The sequence below is a fragment of the Echinops telfairi genome, unplaced genomic scaffold, assembly GCF_000313985.2.
Source record: "Echinops telfairi isolate 266 unplaced genomic scaffold, ASM31398v2 ScPeMD7_7400;HRSCAF=8409, whole genome shotgun sequence".
Taxonomy (NCBI): Eukaryota; Metazoa; Chordata; class Mammalia; order Afrosoricida; family Tenrecidae; genus Echinops; species Echinops telfairi.
The window spans coordinates 46,349,117-46,357,509 of record NW_022111300.1 but is presented as its reverse complement, the minus strand read 5'-3'; positions in this window follow the sequence as shown (position 1 = coordinate 46,357,509).

Genomic DNA, 8,393 nt, shown 5'->3' with positions numbered 1-8,393 from the left:
GCTGTAAGAGACTGACAAGTGCAAGAGGCCACACGCTCAGCTATGGAGTATTTATTTTTAACATTTTATATGATCAAAAATGTAAATGAATACAAATGCTGCCCCAGACCCACCAACAGAGGGAAAGGGTGCTTTGTTCAGCGTGTACCACCCTGCTGGTCTATGCTGAGCATTTCCCGGTGACCTCCACACTCTCTGAAGCAGGGACAGGAAGGACATTCCATGGAAGAGTGCCTGTCTGAGGAAGAACGTGGGTCTGTGTAGACAAGAGAATGCTGCCCAAGGTTAGGTCCTGAGGGGAGATTTCCACTAAGCTCTAAAGGATGGACACCTGGTGATTTTAGGGTAACTCAGATGACTGTGCATTTTATCACCACCTTAAGTGTTTATAACTGAGGTGCTGTTTCATAGAATGTGGCTTAGAAACTGCTCCAATGCATAATTCTGTTAATGTATCTGTAGAACCATATGTATACTTATACACATAAATAATTTCTAGCCATCTCTCTTCATTTTCTTATTTATATGCTCTTTAGCTTCTGAAAACATGAAGAAAATGTGTTTTATTGTGTCTTCAGAAGAAAGCCAGGGAACCTCTGAGAACAACTCCATTAACTGTAACTTTAATATTCATTTTTAAGAGGGTAAGATAGCATCCAGGGTTTAAATCCAAGACCTCTAATTCATCTGAAAGATTTATTGTATTGGGGGAAATTCTGCTTGTTGCTGCGTTTTAATAAAATTAATCTGTATAATTTGTATTTGGGCTCACATATACGATCTCATATTTTGGATGCTGACAGAAGATGAAAATTTTAGTGGACAATAAATTACCTTTACTTTGATTTTCAGCCTCATATAAGGGCCATTACCTAGGAGAAATACAATAATGGAAGAGTTTATCTGCTGAAGAATTTACAAAGCCCAAACAGTTAGAGGTAAAGACTTTACCTAAACTTAAAAACAAAATGAACTATTTTCCCTTCAGAAAAGACATTCTTTTTAAAATAAGCCAAAATGTTTGGGAACTTTTGTCCCAATTGATTTTTCCCCTGCAATATAAATGTATCCTCCAGAATGATTGAGAAAGGTCATGTTAGCAACAGTTTCCACTTTCATGTACAGCAAGGAAAACACAATAATAAACTATGGAGGTTGGTCTTCTGCATCTTCTAAAATGGGAATATGCATTATTACCCACATAATAAAACCTGTTCTTTTAACAGGAAACATTGCAATGCATTTAATTTAAATATATATATCTTTACATTATGGATAGATAGATAATGTGTGTGTGTGTATCATATAGAAAAGCTGGCATTTCTTTAAGGCCTGGACCAGCTGAAATCAACGACTGTCCACTGTGCTGACTGCACAGCTAGGCAATCTGCCTAAGTCGTGGTCCAGCTAGAGGTCAATGCAACGCACCCAGGAAGCACCATTTTGCTTCCATGTTTGCCCCTGGGATGCAATTCTCTAGGGAGCCCAGGTGGTCTGGTGGTTTATGAGTTGAGTTGTTGACCCTCAAGGTCAGGAGTTGGAACTGTCACGTTTTGCAGGAGAAAGATGAGGCCTTCTGTTTGTATCAAGGTTTCTAGGCTCAGAAACCCAGCCGAGCTGTTCTGCTCTCACCTTGAGTTGAGACATAGGAAGGGGCTGAGGAAATACTGGTTTTAGGTTCTGAAAAGACCTTGAGCCCATCAGCAATCCTGACGATGGCTTAGGACTGGGCAACGTTCTCTTCTGCTGTAGTTGCCACCAGATGGAGAAAATGGTAACACATAACAATCACACTATTTGAATTATAGGGAGGTTTTTCAAATTCTCATGTGCTGGTCCACAACCTCTAAAATTCTGCTCACAACTATGAGCTGGTTGAAACCAGAACAGGAAAGTCCTGAGATATCAGCAGGTCGGCAGGTTTTTCATTTTAATTTTTTCACCTGGAATAACTTCAAATAGAAACATTTTCACTGTGGCATATCCAATACTATGAAAGGTATTACAAAAAGCCAACAAACATGAAAAACCAAAAGGTACAAGGACCAATCACCATACCCATTTGCAAAAGTCTCAGAGAAGAGGACTGATGACCAAAGACTACTATAGTGCTGGGGGGCCCCACAGAGGGCTGGGTAGGAACCAACCTAGGTTCATAAATGCCTCAGACCTTGGAGAGAGAGGATGTCAGTTGAAGGTGAAGTGCTCTAGTGCATGAAGTGGACTAAGACAGAAAGGTTCAGGCTCATGCAAAAGATAGGTTCTCCGTAGGTAGGGTCCAGTGTTTACAGGGAGAAAACCACATCGACAGACCACAGAGGGATCCTTGTAAGCAGAGTACCATGCATTGAAATGCTGCCTCTTCCTTCATCCTACTCATGATTGCTTGACGATCAGTGTGATACAGAGGGTTTTCACGGGCTAATTTCCAACATATCACACAGTTGCTTTTCTTGGTTTATCCTTATCTGGAAGTTCTGCTGAAAATCCTTCAGGCAGCATGCCAAGCAACTTGCCCACCTTCAATGACAGATATATGGTAGTGGCCATGAGACATATTGACTGAGAAGTGAAACCGGATCTTCCACAGGGACGGGGAGCGTTGTCTACTGAACCACCGCTGCTTCATGATGAATGAATGATGGTTGCTAGGTGCCATCGAGTCCGTTCCAACTCATCGCTGACCCATGGGACAGGGTAGAACTCCCTGTGTGTCTTCTACCACACTCCGAATCCTTGCATTGGTGCAGCCACTGTGAAAATACATACTTTTGAAGATTCTCCTCTTTCTCACCTAACTTCTATTGTACCACGCATGATGCCCTTCCCCAGGGACTGCACTCTCCCAAGAATAGACTCCAACTACTTATGATGAAGTCTCACCATGCACGCTAGTGAGGGACATTCTGACTGCATTTACAAGATACTGTATATTTGCTCAAAGTACCAGGGAGAAGAAAATGTTCTGGAATTGACTGTGGTGATCATTGGACAACTCTTGATATGATTGAATTATTGAATTGCATGACATGGGGATGGAGTGCTCATAAAACTGTTTTTTTAAAAAATATGTATTTGTTCATTCTTCAGGCCATCCAAGGCATAGTCGGTAATCTTCAACAACACATAATTCAAAGGCATCAATTCTTCTTTGATCTTCCCTATCCATTGTTTAGCTCTCACAGGCATATGAGGAAGTTGAAAATGCTGTGGTGACTTGGGTCAGGCAAACCATAGTCCTTAAAGTGACATCTTTCCTGCTGAACACTTCAAAGAAATCTCTTGCAGCAGATCTTTGTTTAATGCAATACATTTTTAATGGAGGTTTGCAGCTCCCCCTCCCCTCATTTTGAAGGATGCCACATTAGCAAATAGAAGTCTTGCAAGGTTTACTTACTCTGACTATATCATTATGTCATTATGATTGACTACTTTGAGAGGCCAACTCTTCCCTAGACATATTTTACAATCTGAGAGACTCATCCTCTGGTACTTTGTCAGACACTATTCCACAGCTTTTTATAAGGTTTCATTGGCCAGTTCGTTTTTTCTTGTGTCCCCCAACCCATCTCCTCCTGAGAAGTAGATTTCTAGGTATGTCTTAGCCTAGAAGTTTGCCTTAGTCTAGAAGTTCCCCCTGAAAACTGCCCACCACTGGTGTCTCTCCTGGTATTTGTAATACTAATGGTATAGTTTCCAGCATTATAGCCACACATGGCTACCTTAGTAAAAACAAATTGACAGATGAGTACTCAATATTAAGAATATATATATAATTTTACCTCTTTAAAATTAAAGCCTATGCTAATTCCTTATAATACGAGGATATTCAACTGATGAGCATTGTGCTATATCTATTTAAGAGAATGAACACCCTGAGTTTATTTTGAAGTAGAAGTGAGACTTGAGTCAAGAAAATTATCACAATCTGCTAGAAGATACCCCCACAGATGACTTCTTGCTTTGGGGCCAGGGTAAAGAGCTATGTGCAGTTTCCACACAATAGAAATTACCTCCCATATTATATCTCCTTTTGATGAGCATGTACTTTTCATTATGATCTAGATGTGTAAGTAGAAAAACTGCCTAACCCTTGTGGATGTGTTGCTTCTCTCTGCCCTTGAATAATGACAGTAAGTTAATTAATAATGACTTGTTCAATGCATTTTTCATTTCACTTCACATTAAATATGTGAAAGGCTATCCCTTCTCCCTATCCAATGTCTAAGCAATTCTGAATTTATATCTGAATATACCAATGAAAGGAAAACAATTCAGGGAAATGAATGGAGCCACAAATTGCACAGTGCATTGGGGGGAAAATCATGATTGATAGAAAGAAAATTTATTGTTCACCAATATGTAATTTAAGATTGGGTTGTGTACAATTTCCTTCATTATCTGAGAGAGCCAAATTCTAATACATCTGTAATTAGTGATATTAAAGATATATATTTTTTCCAAAACCACAGGCATATATATTTGTGCAAAAATAAAGTAAGATGATTTTAGTGAGTAAGTTGAGCAATTATAGAAGACAGTATGTTATAATTTCATGCAAATAAGTAATCATTAAGAGGGATGTTTTCTAAGTGGTAGGTTGTCTCTATTTCTTGAGGACTATAATAATAGTGAAGTAAAAAATATGTAGAAAATCTCTCTCTTGATATTAGGTCCTACCTTCAAGAGAACAGATCACAAGTGGGCTGGGTAATGTGTTTGTTACCAGCTTTCCCGGATATGATTGTTGAAGATCCTATTTCCCAAACCAGACGCAAGCACTTTAAGACTTTCATTTCTGTGGCTCAAATATATATCCTTGAGACACACAATTAATTGTATGTGTATTTGTTCATTTATATGTTTTCTCCTAGGAAGAGCTTTCCTTCTATAGCACCAAGTCCTGCTGTTGTTCACTGTTATCACAGTGATTCTGGCTTGTAGTGACCCTAGAGGACAGAACAGAACTATGTTCGTTCACTTCCAAGGCTATAGGTGTTTATAGAAGCAGAAAGCCTGTTCTTTCTCGTGTAGCAACACTGGTGGATTAGGACTGTTGACCTTGTGTTTAGCTGCCCACTATATAGTACACTATGCCACCAGGGCTCTATTATCTTGCACAGTGAAGAGCCCTATTTCAATAACCTTGCTGTTAATTGTTTGGCTGCGTCCTCAAGGTTCTGTCGGTAGAAAACCACTAAAACAAAAGCTACCTTTTTATCTTCCAATTAGCATAACTTTGTTGACCAGTCTAGAGGATGCTTGACACCAAATTACAGCCAACGTGAACCATCTGAGGGCATGGGTATTTCTGTGAAATTTGTATTCTTCGTGCCCAGGGTAAGGCCTACCAAATCATTTTCCATCCCCTACATAAGGGAAATATTGTTTGGAAAGAGAAGAACTAGTAAATGGAAATAAAGAGACAACATATATTGTTGGGACTTGTTTTATAGGCAAGTGGCATGATTCCAGTTGCAAAGTGTGAAAAGCTTTGAAGATAAGATTCCTGTGAAAATCGTCCCATAACATAATAACTAAAATCAGAAGGCTCATAGCTTTTATGGTTCAAGGAACAGCTTCAGTGGCTGTTCAGATGATGTACTTTGGCGTGGGCTATGGGGTGCAGAGAAGTCTATTTAGGGAAATGGAATTTGATCAGGGAATCAGAAACTTCAGAAACAGAAGGAGGGTTTAGATGGATAGAAAAACCATGAGAGAGCTGAAGAAATATCTGTAAAATGACAGAGGCAGGGGATTCCAAGAAACATTTCAGGGATAGTGAAAGGTTAATGAAGACAAGCAATTGGGAAGTAAGAGTAGGAAAAATAGACTGGCAAGCATGTTTTAGGGGACTGAAATAATAACTTGGGAAATTTGAAGTGGAGTTGACAGCTCTTAATGACTGTCTATTCCTCAAAGTTACTGAAGGAAAGAAGTGAGTTCAGAAATCCATCTTGATAATACTAAATGTGTGTGAAAATCCAAAAGGCATGGACTGGCAAGGCAAGCTGGAGTACCGTACATACTTGAATATAAGCCAACCCGAATATCAGCCAAGGCACCTAATTTTACCACAAAAACTGCATTAAAAATGTGCTGAAAAAACTCGGCGTATACATGAGTATATATGGTATTAAAATGGGCCAGTATCAAGAATCACTATAAAGCACAGCAGGAGAAAACACTGCCCAGTGCTATGCCATCCTCAAAATTGTTTCTATGCAGGGACCCCGTTGTTGCTGCTGTGCTAATCCATCTCATTGAGCATCTTCCTCTCTTTGTCTGCCCCTCTGCTTTATCAAGCATGATGTTGTTCTACCAGGACTGGTCGCTCCTAACAACGTGACAAAATCACAGGAGATGAGGTCTCACCATCCTCGCCTGGAAGGAACTCTGACCATCCATCTTCCCAGAATGACTTACTGGTTGTTTCGGTAGTCTAAAGTACTTTCAATATTCTTCTCCAGTCCCACAATTTAAACACATCTCTTCTTCCTTCGTCGGTCTTTCTTGTTCAATGTACAACTTTCACATGGATATGAAGCAAATGAAAATACTTTGACATGTGAGGAACATCGTAGTCCTGTAAATAACATCCTTGCTTCTCAATGCTCTGAAAAGGACTTGTGCAGTAGATTTACTCAACAAAACTTGTCTTTTGATCTCTCAACTGCTGCTTCCATGAGCACTGATAGTGGAGCCAAGCAAGACAAAATCCTTGACAACTTCAAACTTTTCTCCGTTTATTGTGATATTTTTTGGTCTAGTTGCGAGGATGACGGTCTTCTTTATATTAAGTTATAATTCATACTGAAGGCTATAATCCCTGATCTTCATCAGCAAGTGCTTCAAGGCGTCCTCACTGTCAGCATGCAAAGTTGTGTCCTCTGCATATAGCAGGTTGTTAATAAGCCTTCCTCCAAGCCCGATGCCACATTTGTCTTCCAATAGTCCATACATCATGATGCTTTTCTCAGTGTACAGATTGAGTAAGTACGGTGAGATGATACAACCGTGACACACACATTTTTCTGATTGTAAATCATGCAATATTCACGTGCTTTGTTTGCACAATTACCTCTTGATCCATGTGCAAGTTCCACATGAGCACAATGAAGTGTTCTGGAATGCCCGTTCTGCTTAAGGCTGTGCATAGATTCTTATGATCCACACAGTCAAATATCTGGGCAGTCAATAAAACACCAGTATACATCTTTCTGGTATTCTCTGCTTTCAGCCAAGATCCTTCTAACATCAGCAATGATACCCCTTCTTCCAGGGCCTCTTCTGGATCCTCCCAGAACCTCTGGCAGTCCCCTGTCCATATACTGCTACCGCTGTTGGATAATGTTCAGCAAAAGTTTACTTGCATGGGATATCGGTGATATTGTACTATAATTTGAGCATTCTGTGGGGTTGCCTTGCTTTGAAGTGGGTACAAATATGCATCTCTTTCAGTCAGTGTAGCTATCTTCCAAATTTGCTGGCAGGACTGTTCTGCTTCCATTCAATAGCTGACCTTCAAGGCCTTCAATAGCTGACAGTGCCTTGGTTCTATACATAAAGTTTTCTGTGGTCACATCCTCCAACTGGCCACCCAATTCCTTCTTCTCATTCTGTTCTTAGTCTGGAAGATTCCCTGAAGCCTTTTCACTTTGGGGGGCCCTACTGCATTTGAAATACCAGTGACATCGCTTCCAGCATCACAGCAATACACAAGCCATCACAGTATGACAAATTGACGGGCAAGTGATGGCTTTAAAATAATAGAGAAGTAGCACTCGCTCCTACCCACACAAGGATGATTATGAGAAGGAGTAAATTGAATGAAAAAAGTGAGACCCAAAAGACGTTATTTCATTGACACGATATTCAAGATAGAGGTCAAAGTAATAATTACTACTAGAGGAACCAGGAGAAAGCCTTTCGGGGTATTTTAAATATTTTTAATGTTGATTTGTATGGTAGTTAAGAATTCTTTGTGTAGTACAAATGTTTAATGCTGGCCTACTAATTGTAAAGTTGGCAGTTCAAATCCACATAAAGGCAGCTCAGAGCAAAGCTTATTAGAAATGAGTTTCATAAAGATCAGGGTCTTGAAAATCGTTTGCACATAGGGTCACCATGAGTCAGAATAAATGCCACCGTCATTACCAACAACAAGATTGTTATAGTAATGGGCACATAGAAATTCTTTGACCATTCGATTCTCAACATTTAAGCATCACAGTGTATAAGTCACTTATTTTTCAATTTAAAGCTAGAAAATGAAATTACCAAACTGAGAGTCTTCTTAAAATTCGATTGCTTATTAATATTTTTTGTGTATTAACTTTTCTGTGTATCTACTGCAATCTACTGCCTGGGCTCATTTATTCTTCTTAACCGTT